Source organism: Ursus arctos, unplaced genomic scaffold, assembly GCF_023065955.2.
Source record: "Ursus arctos isolate Adak ecotype North America unplaced genomic scaffold, UrsArc2.0 scaffold_3, whole genome shotgun sequence".
NCBI classification, from domain to species: domain Eukaryota; kingdom Metazoa; phylum Chordata; class Mammalia; order Carnivora; family Ursidae; genus Ursus; species Ursus arctos.
Window position 1 is genome coordinate 21,396,945 of NW_026622985.1, and position 16,389 is coordinate 21,413,333.

Consider the following 16,389-nt stretch of genomic DNA (forward strand, 5'->3'; position numbering starts at 1 on the left):
TTTTTTTCATTAATGTTTTGAAGTTTCAGTATACAAGTATTTACTTCCTTAAGTTTATTTTATTCTTTTTGGTACTATTGTCAATGGAATTATTTTCCTAATTTCCTTTCGGATAGTTTGTTGTTGGTATAAAAAAGCAGAACTGATTTTCGTACTTTATTTTGTAACCTACAACTTTACTGAATTCATTTATTAGCTCTAAATAAGTCTTCTGCTTGTCTGTCTGTTTTTACGGAGACTTCAGTGGTTCCTATATATAAGACATGTTGTCTCCAAAGAGAGACAATTTTATTCCTTCCTTTTCATTTGGAGGCCTAGCCTTTTGATTTCTTAGGCTCAACACAGATACCAGTCTACTGGGTCTCCCGAACTGCAGGGAACACAAATTAAGATCCTCTCTTGATCTGAGATCATAGGGGTTAATTATTCTTCATCCCTCCACTTTGGTTGGGGTGGAGTCATAGCATAACCTTCTCTTCACAAACCCTTTCTTCCCTTTTCACACCGTTCTACCCTTCCATGCCAGCTTCCTGCCACTTGCTGGGTTTGGGATCCAGTTCCTTTACTTTCTTGGGCTTCAGTGTCTTCATCTACATAATGGGAATAATAATGATATGGTATCTACTTTATAGGTTTTTGTGAAGATTAAATGATTATCTCTATGTCTACTTATCTATATATCTTTGAATAGAGTCTAATATATAGTAAAGGTTTCTTATTGCTATTTTCATCGTTATATTATTATTGTCATTATTAATTGTTACTGTATCTTAGTGTCTCACTTGAAATTTCCAATTTAGCATTCTTTAATTCCTGGTATGACTATGTTGATTTACATAATAAAATACTTTTTTGTGTGATTAGAGGGATGTTAGGCACTTATATTATGCAAAGAGAAATTTAAGAAATATTATTTTGAAATCACAGTAGGTATGATACTGGTCTTGAGAACATAACCACTTTTTGTCTTTATTACCACCTCTGGTCTCTCCTTGCTGGTTTACTCTGAGGGAGAACAAACTGACATGCTCAGGTTTCTAGAGGCTAAGTCCTAGCGACTAACCAGTACAGACTTGGTTTTGCAGACCGAATACCAGTACTACACATTCATTGTAGGCTTCAAGAACTCAAAAGGCATCCAGCTCAATCACTTGACTTTCATGGTATACAATGGAGGCCTGCAGGGTTGAATGTTAGTGTTGTTTTCAAACATGTGCTCCAAAACACTGGCTCTGGGGAGATCTTAATAGAACTCCATGACGATTAGGTCCATAGTCTAGCAGGTTTGAAAATGCCAGAAATACAAATTTAAACAGGTTTCTTTATCGTAGGACTTCTCAAAATTTTAAATACAAATGTGTAATATAAATCTTTCAAGGATGATATGGTAGGCAGTATTCTATATTTTCCAAAGTTGTTTGACCTCAGAATGTTTCCTCCCTCTTTGAGGGTGGGGGTGGAATTTCACTGTCCTGTGTTCTAAGCACACATGAGTAAACACTGGTTTAGAAGGTGGGATATTATGGTCAGAAGGAGTCTGAAAGTCACAATGGCACAACTAGAAGAGCAGAGACTTGGAGCCAGTCATCCAGTTACGGAAAAGAAAATAGGGCAAAACTGACCTTGCATAGACTGAATACTCTTCCAATGGGAAAATGTTACTCTAAGCACAAACTCTGTGTCAAAAAATGATGGAAGTAATTTCAAATTTGTCATTTACTACCTGAAAGACCTCCTACAAGTTACTAACCATCTTCGAGCTTCAGATTCCTCCTCCATGAAAAGGATTAAAATAATACTTTCATTAAAGAAGCACTGTGAAAATTATAGTGCGTGCAAAGCATGGTGCCCAGTGTGTTAGTCAGGGTTCTCCAGAAAAACAGAATAGGATATTCAAGTCTGAGAGTTAGGAACACCAAGGAGTAGGAGAAGGTCAATGTACTCGCTCAGTAGGCAGACAGCATATTCAACCAACCTCAACCTTTCTGTTCTACTTAGGCTTTCAACAGACTGGGTGATACCCACACACTTTCAGGAGGGCCATTCGCTTGACTTTATTCACCAATTCAAATGCTCATCTCTTCCAGAAACGCCCTCTAAGACATACCCAGAAACAATATTTAACCAGATATCTGGGCAACCCATGGCCCAATCACATTGACACAGAAGATTAACCATCATATCTAGTATTGTTTTTGATGTTTTGATGTTGTAGTTATTTTAATCCAAATACTTATCCATGTGTGCATCCCCTCTAGAACAGCATGGCCAAGAGAGCTCTTAGCCCATGTTTGGCAACCCCAGCGACTATTTACCAATGAATTCAGTTTAGTATTTCATTAGCCCTGGAGATTAGAGAGCATCTCTTTATATCAAGCTACAATTTTTGTCTCTGTATCTATTACTTGTCTAGCTCCACTCCTTAAGGTCACTCAGAACGAGTCTCATTTCTCTATCATGTGCAACTCATCAGGCATTTAAATACAGTGCTCATGCTCTCCTAAAGCCTTCTCAGTAAGGCCCTAAACCAAGTTCATGGCAAATCCAAGACTAGCATCTGCGCTTGCAATTCTTAGGCCTCAACTGTATACTTGGAAAAATAACTCCGCTTTCTCTGGGTCACAGCGCGTCCCTACCAATTCTTTGGTTTCCTAGAGCACTGCAATCCTTCACTGGCAATCATCTGCATTCTAACGTATTTTTAGAACTTGTTTTTTGCTGCAAATGAGGACAGATTCTGTTTCTTTTTTATTTTAATTTCTATTTAAATTCAATTTAGTTAACATATACTGTATTTCAGGGGTAGAATTTAGTGATTCACCAGTTGCATATAACCCAGTGCTCATTACATCAAGTACCCTCTTAATGCCCGTCACATAATAACCCCATTCCCCCACCCACTTCCCTTTCAGCAACCTTCAGTTTGTTCCCTATAGTTAAGAATCTCTTTTGGTTTGCCCCCGTTTTCATCTTATTTTATTTTCCCCTTCCCTATGTTCATCTGTTTTATTTCTCAAATTCCACATATAAGTGAAATCATATGGTATTTGTCTCTCTCACTTATTTCGCTTAGCATAATACTCTGTAGCTCCATCCACGTCATTGCAAATAGCAAGATTTCATTCTTTTTTATGGCTGAGGAATATTTCATTGTATATCTTCTTTATCTCTTCATCAATCAATGGACACTTGGGCTGTTTCCATATGTGGCTATTTTAGATAATGCTGCTATAAAAATCGGGATGGGGCGCCTCGGTGGCTCAGCCAGTTAAGCTGTCTGCTTTTGGCTTAGGTTATGATCTCAGGATCCTGAGATTGAGCCCTGAGTGTCAGGCTCCCTCCTCAGTGGGGAGTCTGATTCTCTCTCTCCCTCTTCCTCTGCCCCTTCCCTTTGCTCCTGTTCCCACTTTCTCTCTCTTGCTCTCTCTCTCTCAAATAAATAAAATCTTAAAAAGATACCGGGATGCATATATCCCTTTGAATCAGTATTTCTGTATTCTTTGGGTAAATATCTAGCAGTGCAATTGTTGGGTCATAGGGTAGCTCTATTTTTAACTTTTTGAGGAATCTCCATACTGTTTTCCAGAGTGGCTGCACCAGTTTGCATTCCCACCAACAGTTTCAGAGGGTTCCCCCTTCTCTGCATCCTTGCCAACATCTGTTGTTTCCTGAGTGGTTAATTTTAGCCATTCTGACCAATGTGAGGGGGTATCTCATTGTGGTTTTGATTTTTATTTCCCTGATGATGAATGATGTTGAGCTCCTTTTCATGTGTCTGTTGGCCATTTCTATGTCTTCTTTAGAGAAATATATGTTCTGCTCATTTCTTGACTGGATTATATGTTTTTTGGGTGTTGAGTTTGATAAGTTCTTTATAGATTTTGGATACTAGCCCTTTACCTCATATGTCATTTGTGAATATCTTCTCCCATTCCATACGTTGCCTTTTAGTTTTGTTGATTGCTTCCTTTGCTGTGCAAAAGCTTTTTATCCTGATGAAGTCCCGATAGTTCATTTTTGCTTTTCTTTCCCCACAGATGTTGTTTGTCAGAAAATGTGATGGACGTGAGGGTATGGTTCAGTTGACATCAAAGAGATCAGAACTTTCTACAATACAGAAGTGCAGCCTGGGATACAAACAACTCTATCAGATAATCACCTAGCTCTGAAAACTGCAGTATTATAGCACTATTTAATTCTGTCAAGCACATTGCCAACAATTCTTGTACCTGAAAGTGGATTGCTAGCACAAAAAAATTTCAAATGACTGTTCTACAAGTTGAAATCACTGTGCCTTGGCAAGGCCTGTCAAAGTCCATTCTCCCTCTAACAACTTGGCTGTCCCTATCCCCCCAGCAGCTTTCCTTCTTTACCCAAACTCTAGCTTTTCAACATTCTGTCTCAATATTTTCATGCTCATATTTAATGCATTTTGTTACTTTTGACAAGGCCTTGATCAATATTTTGTTATTTTGAAGCAGCCGTGATCTACTTTCATTCACTCTTGGGAATGCATCTTTACTTTCCTATATGATTTCTATTTTTACTCTTGTTTCTGAAAAATAGATGCCATGAGGAGGCATTTTTTTCATTAATAGAGGAATTATGTAAAATTTAAATGAAACATGAAAAGCAAAAACACTTTTCAAGTAATTGGAACCCATGTTGGAAGAATATAAATAATTCCATTAAATCATATTTCTGAGTCTAATTCTGTAACAGGAAGTTACAGGAGTCTACCAAGAAGCAAGTGTGGTCTCAAATTGTATATAATAAAATTAAATCAATGATAATTGTAAGGATACCCAGAATAGAAAACAATAAGCAACAAGAATACAGAGGATGTGATTAATCAAGATGAGAAGGAGTATTTACAGGGGATGGCTTCAAAATGAAGTAAAATCTCAAACTAAAGAATAAAAAAAGAATAAATGAAAATAAAGTCATGTCTTTCTGTGTTATATCTTCAAATACTCAGAGACAATTATTTTTATCCCTCCCCCAACAGTCTAATTACTACCAAGAAGGCCTGCCGAGATAAAAGGATGAGGATTTGAAGATTAAAGAATAAAGAAAATGTTATACATTTTCATCTTTATGGATATAATTTATTAAATGATAAACAGAAAATGAGGACAAATATTAACTGAAATTATTAGTTCCATTCATGCAAATATTAAGTATATAAGACCCACTAACAAGAGGCAGTTTCCAATATACAAGTGGGCTTATTGAATTACATAGAATAAGTGGTGAATCAGGGTAAATTGTATCAGTTTTTAGGCCTATACCATGCCAAACCACACAACTTATTTTGAACAAAACACCCATATTTATGCTCATTTCTAGGGCAGTGTTGTTTCTTATACAGGACAGAGAAATCATTTTAGTTAAATTTCTGCTGTATTCAACAACAAGCCATTGTCTTCTGAGAACATTTGTGAATATCATCCCCATTACTCACATTGTTGTTACCTATAGCTTACTAGTTAAAAAAAAAAAGTATTGAAATGTAAGAGCAAAAACAAAGAAATAAGACCAAATGGAGTATAAAATGTAGCATATCCCAACACATGAAGATTTTTAGAATACAAAGTAGGAATATTAAGACACTAATTTTCAGAAGAAAGCAGAGGATAAACAAAGCAAAAATAAAGAAAGCAAATAATCAGTGAGCTTTGGGTAGAAACAAAACACCTGAATGATAAGTAAAAAGAAAATCTAAGTAATATTCCATTGTATATATATACCACATATTCTTTATCCATTTATCAGCTGATGGACACTTGGGCTGTTTCCATATTTGGCTGTTGTAGATAATGCTGCTATAAACATCAGGGTACATGTATTACTTAGAAAAAAGAATGAAATCTTGCCATTTACAATGACAGGGATAGAGCTGGTGAGTATTATGCTAAGTGAAATAGGTCAATCAGAGAAAGACAAATATCATATAATTTCACTCATGTGTGGAATTTAAGAAACAAAACAAATGAACAAAGGGGGGGAAGAACAGAGTGGGAGGCAAACCAAGAAACCGACCCTTAACTAAACAAACTCATGGTTACCAGATTGTAGGTAGGTGAGGGGATGTGTTAAATAGGTGATAGGGATTAAAGAGTACACTTGTGATGAGCTGATGTATGGAAGTGTTGAATCACTGTATTGTACACCTGAAACTAACAGTACCCTGTATGCTAACTGGAATTTAAATAAAAACTTAAAAAAATAAATATATGAATAAAGATAAAAAATCTAAATTGTGATAGAATGAAAATATGACAGGAGCTAAATAATTGAAAAGAAAACAAGCAAGAAGAGTACTAAAATGAAGATTAGTGCAAAGGCAGGACTATGAATATGAAGGAAAAATGTGATAATACAACGGGGCAAGAAAGTTTACCAGTGTAAAATACCTTTAACTTCCAATTAATATGTTTTGAAGATGAGTATATATATCACTCTGAATGTCAACTTTTCCTGAAAACAAACCAAGGTAATGATAGAGTATTTCCTTCTCAACTGGGGCTTTGAGAAAGTAGCCTGTACCTATCACTCCTTAAGATCCTTGGGGGACAGATGGCTGTCTCAAAAAGGGAGAAAAAACACACTATGCTAAGATTAAAAAAAAAAAAAAAAAGGATGGACTTGTACATTTTATTAATACATTAATTTTAACAGTTTGCTAATGCACCAATAGTTTTATAGATCTAAGTCTGGCATATTCATTAGTTGCTTTGCAAATATACAATGTATAGGATTTCTGACTAAAAAAAAAAAAAAAGACAAACATTACCAAGGCCAAAGAATATGTAGTTTCTAACTTCATTATAATTGGAAACTATCTAGTAATTTTTCTTAGGTATATTCAAATACACTTAAAATGTTTTGGGCATATAAGAACATCATGTATTTGCATTTACAGAATATGTTTATAAATTATTGAGACAATTTCATCAAGTGTTAATTTGAATATAAATTTGAATACATATTATAATTTGTTTCTAGTCAGAAAATAGCAATAATATTTCATCTCATTTGCTGGGCGTTTTCAGGAACTGTGGTATTCTGTTTAGGTGAATATTCTAGCCTTTTCCTACAGAAGTTCAAACTTTTAAATTTTAATCACCGTTGAAGGAAATCTTTCTCAAATATTACTTTTCTGCATATGACTTAACCTTTTCTGGATAGCTCGGGGTCATTATTAGGAAAATCAATAACTGTGCTAGGTTGCAATATTCTGCTGTCCTCTGGGAGACTGATGAGTCCTTCCCCTATAACAAATGACCCTAGATGACTCTGTTTTTTAACTTCTTCTGTACACTTTTTGTACTTTTCCCTTGTCCTCAATCACTGTCAGGCTGTCAGTGTGTCTGTCAGCCTCCAGGAGTCTCCATCCCCAGTACTTTCTCCCTTACATAAATCATTTCATGTACCCTCTCCTAATTTGCTGCTACATTTTACTGTAATTGAGACTTATTAAATTAAGGGAGGATAGGGGAGAAGAGAGGAGAGTAGTTAATGGTACCAAACTTACAAATACTATTTGAAAATGAGTGTTCCTGGACATACTTGAAGGTAGAAATGATAGAAACCACCCTTGTTGGAACAAGTTACATTTCAAGTGTAATAATGCTTGCTTCATCTTTAGTGAAACCAGAAAGCTGCATCAGATTTTTTTCTCTGGAAGTTTAATGGAGAACTCAGAGAATGGGAGTAGAAATTGGAAGTATCCAATCCTCCCGGAAATAATCCTGAGGGACCTGAGATGGAGAAATCTTTCTGTTCCTGTGTGCTAGCCCTGAGGCTATTTCCCTTGGGAAATAGCACCCTCCAATGTCAGGTCACAGTGCCAAAGGGCAGGTTTTTCTAGTCAAATGCATGCCTGTTGCAGTAACATTCTTATGTGTGGGATGAAAGTAGGGAGGTGGGGAGAAAGAAAACTCAATGGAAAATTTTAAATCAAGTCTTTTCCTTTTATTCACCCATCATCATAAGGTTCATTCCAGTTTGGGCTTCCTATATATTGCTTAAAACTTTTTGTTTATCGACTCCTCATGTTGTGTTCAGTATTTGGGTTATCATCAGTATTCCAATTTAAATTATGAATTTTTCATATTTATCATTTTGTCCATTAACTATTTGGTGAAAGAAATCAAACTTTCACATATTATAAGAAAATTTAGAGTCACCCTCATGTAAAGTGAAAGAAAGAGAAAGGTGAGGTGGGAGTTGACTTAGTGTAGAAATAATGGAATAAAACTTTATTTCCATTTCCTTTCTGTTAATTTTCTAAGAATAAAAGAATAATAAAGAAACTTACACTCCCTTATAGCTTACTGAAAACCAGCCAGAAAATGTGAAATGCCATACATTCCAAGCACCATATGTCCACGTTAATTAAAATGCCTTCGCATTTCTTTCATGAAAGCATACACATACTAATTCCTTTGTTTTAAAATAACTTTCTGAATCTGCATATTTTCTAATACAACCTAGGATCTTTCTACCTCTCCAAAGGTTTGGCCTCATTACTTCTATTCTCCAACTCTTCACTGACTTTATATACTAAAGGTAGAGAAATCAACAAAGTCTTTAAAACACTTTTGGAAAAAAAAAATAAAGAGAACATGAACAAGACAGGGATTATACAAAAGGGCAATTACCATGAGTCCAAGAAGTATTTAGGTAAGTACAATCCATAGAACTTGGGTGGAGACAGGGTTTAATAGGAGATATAGTTTTGTTGATGAAGTCTACTAGGTTTTGATTTTGAGTGATTTGACACACCATGAATTACTATAGTGAAAAAACCAAACTATAAGGAATAGCCGTAGCAAAGTAAGAAGTACATTCTGGAGACAGTGTTATAGTTTGTGGGGTCCTGACAGACAAACAAGTATGGGAACGCAGAACAGAGACTCACAAGGTTAATCATGAGAATTAAGAGAAGAATAAAATTATTGTAATTATGATACAAGGTTAATCTAGTACAAGATTCTGAGGTCAAATTGCTACTGTAACTCCATACTGAGTCTTAGAACATTTTGAATTAGGAAGTGGATGTGTCCTAGGGTTTCAGGCTAGGCTAAATTTTTATGTGGGGATTAAGGGGTTTCCATTCTGAGTTTGAAGAAAGAATCTAGGCATCCATTCATTCATTCAATTCATATTCACTGAGTGCTTCCTAGGTGCCAGAGACCACTCTAAACTTAAGAATCAGCAATGATCCAAATAAGTTATCTGACCTGTTGAAGTTTACATTCGAGTGGTTGGATACTGACAATAACCAAATAGACAAATAGATACAAACTATAATTTCAGTGATATAGTAACTGCGATGAAGAAAAATCAGAAGAAGGGGTTGGAGAATGTTGGCAGGTGTAATTTCAGAAACGTTTTTCAGGTAAGAGTTTCCTGAAGACTTTTAAATGAATACCTTAAAGTGTGAAAATGGAATATGTGGTTATTTGGAACACAAGTAGCCTGGAAATAAAATGACAAATTCTAGATCCCAGATGGGTAGGAATGTTTGTCTGTTCAAAGAACAGAAGAGAGGCCAGCATAGCTAATATAAATAGGATGAAGACAGTAAGTCATACTCTCCATTTTATTATGTCTAATAATTAATATCAATCTGTGTTTTTATCAGTCCTTTAAAATTCCCATTTGTAGGGTCTTTAGAATTAGCTTCCATGAAAACAGTCCCATGCAGACAAGATATGTTGACCACTTATCCTAATTTTATCTGGTTGTTGCAAACAAAAACAGCCTATAACTGATCTAAGAGAGCTGATTATTACATAAGGAAGGACAGACTGTTCTACCATATTAAATTTTAATCTAGCATATGAATGATTTTCCATAATTGCCAGAGTTTCCAAGCCTTCAACAAGGAAGAGCTTTCATGTGGTGTGAATCTTCTACAACATGATTCCTTTTTTTTAAACACAGGGCAGCAGGGTATTTTTAGGACTGTTACTTCCTAATTTCTAGTGAAAGCACTGAGTATATCTGTATACCTTGCAGGATGATCAATGGAGGCCTCGAATTTTCAGATACTGTTTTTGTGCATGAATGAAATTTGTAATTTATAAAAATAATTCATAAAACGATCTACATCCATTGTAACTTTTCTGGAGATTGATAACGTTCTGAAATAAAATACTTAGCAATAAAAATGAGGGGACTTTTTTTTTCTTTCTATTTTTGGTGATTTCTCTTTCTCCTGAGAGAAAGAATAACCATGCTTGATCAGATTCTAGACTCTCTTGTTCTTCAGGGCAGGAGTATAGAAGATATAAGGAAAGAATGTCTCAGGAAGTTTTATTTTTCAGATTTGAAATTCAAATACAAAACTGACTTTTCTAGAGAAGGATGTTAGGTTATAGTTTTCAAGTCATTAGTCTGTGAAACAAACTGAAGTCTCTGGAAAAAACTTGGATGGGGACATTTGGGCACCACTAAAAATAAATGAGGCAAGTAAAACATCTCCTTTTAAAAGGTCTGTATGTCTAACCGAACACTAATGACAAGAGCCATTGGTCATCACTATGTTGATTTTATTTCAGAGAAACATATGCTCTCATGTAGAAGACCACTGTAATCAATTTGACCAAAACTCTTGTGTGCCTCCTATGAAATGAGTCCATTTAAAGTAAGACAACTCAGAGGGTTTGAAAATACTAATCCGATCAGGAAAGACAAATAGGTTCTGCTTGTTGAAGCAGTGGAAAGAAATACAAGTAAAATTTTTAAAGTAATGCATTTTTTTCCTCCCAGTAAATGAGGGGCATTATATTTTTTCCAGGTGAAGTCTCAATTTGTTTTAGATAAAAATTTATAAGAGATGTATACAGGAGTTAGAAAATCATGGTAATTAAAGACATGAGCTTAAAGGAAATTAATTAAACCCTGACCATCACAGTTTTGGAAACCTAGGCTTTACGTATTATTATTATCATCATTATGGGTTGTGAGAAAGCTGAAGAAGTGAGTCCTATGCCCATGAATATTGGCTTTATTTTAATGACATACTGCAAAAAGGCTGTTCCTGTTACAACTGAACAAAAATTTATAGAGCTAATATTAAACTGGTTAATGTTGTACTTCAGGTAATAACAAGCAAGTCATTTCATGTTCCTTGACTTTAGTCTTTAAGTTATAATTTATATGATAGTATTAAATTAGTTAGTTAATTGCTTGGTTTGTTTCTTCTAGCCTCTGTTGGGAGAAAAAAAGTACTCAGACATAGGCATTTGCATTACATATTTTGGAAAAAGTTGGGTTTACAAAAGGTCCTAAACCAAAAGGATATTTTTTCACATTTTAATGCACAATAATACGTCTAGTTTTAGTGCCTTACACAAGAGCAAAGCAGCATGCAAAAATCATGCATTCTCTGTCAATGGCTCTGAATACAGACTGAATCACTTACAGAATAAAAGGAAAAAAAAAAAAAAACTTGGCATTATAAGATCCCAAAGGGGTGTAAAACTTCACTAATGTGTTTTCCTCTACTGGTCAAATAAAGATTTAGTGAGCTTTATGTGTAAATGTTTAGTGTTCCTAAAATGAACACCCAAATGTATGGCTTAGAATCTTCAACAGCAGGAGTATTTCTAAAAGAAAGAAAAAGGAGCAAGGATCAAAATAAAAACATGCTAGGGGCGCCTGGGTGGCACAGCGGTTAAGCGTCTGCCTTCGGCTCAGGGCGTGATCCCGGCGATCTGGGATCGAGCCCCACATCAGGCTCCTCTGCTATGAGCCTGCTTCTTCCTCTCCCACTTCCCCTGCTTGTGTTCCCTCTCTCGCTGGCTGTCTCTATCTCTGTCAAATAAATAAAAAAAATCTTTAAAAATAAATAAATAAATAAATAAATAAATAAATAAATAAATAAATAATAAAAACATGCTATAATCTGGATATATATAATAATAACTGGACCCTTTAACTGCAAGCTCCAAGAATCTACTGTTGTTATAGAGGTTATTATTTATATGGTAAAAATTTTCTCTTGTAATAGAGTTTAAGGGAAAAAGGAAAAACAATGACATTTTATCTCATTTTGGTCTCCTGGAATGACAACAATCTTAGCATCAATTTAAGCACTGATCTGCCCTTCAGGAAATATTATTTACATTTCAGTGGGTAGAAACTTGGACTGCTAGAAGAACGGTTTTTCTCAACACTATTTATAGTACCAGTAACGATTTTTCTTTGGCTTCAGTATCCCTTTATCATCCAATGCTACTATCTTGATTGAAAATAGAAATTCAAAATTTCAATAATAAATGTATCAAGGCTATGATTTTTTAAAAAGCTGATGCTGATTTTAGTAAGATGAAATGGATTTATGTAAAATTTGTTGTATGTCTTCTCTCATGAACTGCTTAAGTTATTTTCAGAGAAAATTATTTGTACTTAATTTTTTTTAAAGATTTTTCATTTATCCATTAGAGAGAGAGAACATGCCAGTGAGAGCATGAGCAGGGGGGGAGGGGCAGAGGGAGAGGAAGAAACAGACTCCCTTGAGCAGGGAGCCTGATGCAGTGCTCATCCCAGGACCCCGGGATCATGACCTGAGCCAAAGGCAGATGCTTAACCAACTGAGCCACCCAGGCAGCCCTGTACTTAATAATTTTTTTTTACAGGATTTTATGTGCTACATCAGGAAGGACCATACTTTTATGTACAGAAGTGAACATCTGAATTTCATAGTCCCTGTAGTAAAATTGTTTAAGAAGGTAGGTGTGCTGTTTGCAGTAGGCTCAAGTCCATATATGTTAGGTCTATGATTAGGAGAAACCACAAAATTGAGGTGAAGGTGAATGCCATACTTGTACTATATTCTGTTAGATGTTCAAATAATTTGCTGGTCTTGATTTAGTCTTCTTAAAAATTGGGGCAATATTACAATTGAGCTTATGTCTACGTAAAGGAAACACTGAAGTTTAGGATTAGTGGCTTCTTCAAGAGATACAAAAAGAGCTTTGTTTCCATTTAAAAGCACAACAGCAAAATACAGTAGTGGATGATAACACACAAGTGCTGCTCTAGAACATGACTGTGGATGATCTCAGTAGATGAGTTAAATGAAATGAGATTCCAGGCACAGCTCAGGAGACATGGGGTTAGTTAATGATGACATTCAGAACAAAGGTTGAGGCAGACAACTGGTGCGAGTGGTCAGTGAAACCATGAATGCAACATTCCAGACAACTGGAAGAAGTAGGTCAGGCAGGATTCATGGATTTAGAGCCATGGGTAATTCAGCACTTTGGACAGTTCCCAAGGACCCTGCTTCCTTCCAGGACTTAGAGTACTTAACCATTAGATTACCAGATCAACTCACTTACTTCTACCTCTTGGTGTCTCATTTATATCCGCACGTGATCTCAATCCTAAAGGAATCATCCGCATTTAACAGAGCTCTGTGGTCTGTGTTTCACATGAAGCCTACACCTTCAGTCCTGACATAAAGGTTCATACTGTTGTTTGATTTTATGTCAGGCTCACCACTGGGCTTTGTTCTATTAACTTAATTTTAAACTTGACTCAACATGAAAGGGTAAGGAAGGGATCATCCAAGTCATGAAAAAGAGGCTGTTTACCAACACCTGATGATCCATCAAAACCAAGTCCTTTGGGCCATTTGCATGCAAGAGCATTCAGCGGCTGTTGTACAGCAGACTGAAATGAGGTCTTAGACTGAGTGAGGAGTTGATGCTGCAGAGAAAAGACTTCAAGAATCTGCTAAAACTCTGCTTCGGATCATGTGCAGATAGTAAGGGCAGGCAGTAACTCAAGCACGCTAAGGCCTTCCTTGCAACCTCAGGTGAGTAAAAGAATTGCTCTTCTGGAGCAAGTAATTTGAGTCAATTTCTAAGAGGCAGATCTGCAATTCAGGACAGTCCATCTTGTTTCCAGTCAAAGGACAAACTCCATTTTATCTACATCTAGTCACCTAGATTAAAATTAGAATTACCGACAGTAAGACAAAAAATGCATACAAATGAGAAAAACTTAAAATAATATGTTCTTCCTCATAACTACTTTTCAGGTAGGTGTTTCCTGTTCTGAAACTGATTAGTGGCGATGATTACTCTAAGAATGGTTTTCTCAATGATGGGCATCTTAACTAGACATTTTATAGAGGACTTCCTTGATTTTTGTTAATAACAACAACAAAGCATGGGTTCCCAGTTCCTGATAAGCAATGTACAAGTTACTAAGTACTTATGAGAAAGAAGAAGTTAGGGCTGTCTCCCTACCTCCAATTGCATTAGCAGTCTTGATGTTCTGGTTTGTGGGTTGGAATCAGTCTTAAGGACCCAACATAGTTAACAGGTCTATAACCTTAACACTGAGTGTAACCCAATTTCTTATTTTCTTTAGTAGACTCGCAGATATCAAAGATGATTTTTTTTAGTCTGGCTGAGGGCTGTAGAGTACTAAGAAGGCATAAGAATGTTCTAGCAAGGAGGAGGTAAAGGAACAATGGCCCAAACACTGCAGGAGGAGGAATATATAACATAGAAAAACAGGGAATTTACTGAAGAAATCTTATGAGAGATTGTTATCATGAAAGTTTAACAAATATAAAAGCTCTCAGGTCTTTCTATGTCTAGGTGATAAGCACATGATTGTTATTCTATATATTCTGAAAGCATCAGCTGCAGAAAAAGCACTCCTCAGGTTTCCTTGACAACACACTAAGTGGTAACCCTGAGCCTAGAGCTTATGATCAATCCTGAAGGAATAATAGTGTTTTTCATTAGAATGTCAACTCTACTGGTTCCTCAGCTGTAACTGTAGAAAAATCCAAAGATCCTGAAATTTGAGAAGGCTCTCTAATTTTCTGCCTAGATGGTTATGCGACCTGAAAAAGGAGTATCTTATTCATCTAAGTACACCATGTGTACTTGCAAACAATGGTATTGGTTCCCCAAAGTCATATATATATCAGCCTTATTAGTCACTGATCAGTTCTATGTACGTGGAGACAATTAACAAGCTGGCACCAAACATTAGGAAACTAAACTCTCAACACTGAAAAGATGTCTAAAGAAGATTCCGGACAACCCTCCCTGGCTCACAAAACTTGGCTACATTCGTATGGTTTCAGGATAGTTCCCTCAAAATTTAACTGGAACCTAAAATTTAAGTAAGACTTTATTTTTAAATATTGCTATTAAATTTCATGACATCTAGTTTATCATGAGAACAGCAGAGATTTAACATGAACACTTGGTTTAATTTTTTCACCTTCTATACAGCTAACACAGTCTTTATTTTTAAAAACAACAGAAAAGGTCATGATGTTAATCATATTACTCTTGGAATGCTCCTGTATGTTAAGCCACTGGTTCTTTGCTACACAAATATAATATTTAAATAAGGTAATTAAATACAATGCATTATTATTGGCAGACATAAAAACTAATGAATGCCACTAAATAATGTCACAAAGGCTACAGGAAAATATACAAAATTTATTGTTTATTTATTCTGACTTCTTCGATATAAGTATTTTCTATGATTTATACAGATAGTTATTTTTCATACAGTGTAAGGCAGCTTTTATAACCAACATAACTTGTGTTATTTAAAATATGTTCTTTTTTTTTTTTAGATTTATTTATTTTAGAGAGAGAGAGAGAGCATGAGCAGGTGGAGCAGAGGGGGAGAAAGAGGAAGAGGGAGGGAGAGTCAAGCAGACTCCCCACTGAGCATGGAGCCCCACACAGGGCTCGATATCACGACCCTGAAATCATGGCCTGAGCTAAGATCAAGAGTAGGACATTAACAAACTGAGCCACTCAGGTGCTCCTGTATTTAAAATATTTTCAGTCAACTTCCATTATTATTCATTTTTGACAATATGAACAAGAAACAATACTCGTGTAAAACCATTTTCTTTTCCTGGGTACTTTTGCCTAATTTCCTGTAAACATGGCAGTAAACCAGTAAACGTCTTAGCCATAAGATAGGCGTATGTCTCCATCTAAATTACCTTAGGAGTGTGCAAAGTAAAAGAAGAGATTTTAATACTTCTAACAACTTTAAAATATTAAGTTCTTAAATTACTATAGTCCACTGGGCATCCACAAGTAAATGAAGAGGAGAGTGGGGGACCAAAATGCTAACAACCCCAACTTATTTGCTGATGGTAGACCTCAGGTATTTTATGCACTAAGCAGCAATGTATATATTATTAGTTTTGTTTTTAATATCACAATTATAGTACAGTAAAACTAGATTCATCATTAAAGTTAATAACATATATAGTTCACACATACAATAACTGTGAAATAGGAATAAAAAGTGTTCTCTACTGTTTTTTTAGTCATATCACTTTTAAAGTTTCTTTATGCATACACAGATAGA

General features: G+C 35.5%; 1 protein-coding gene across 2 annotated transcripts in view; it reads right to left on the reverse strand.

Moving 5' to 3' along the window:
• Positions 1-16,389, reverse strand: part of MAGI2 (membrane associated guanylate kinase, WW and PDZ domain containing 2) — a 1,245,024-nt gene that overhangs the window by 535,402 nt on the left and 693,233 nt on the right. The gene's annotated exons all lie outside the window — the stretch shown is intronic.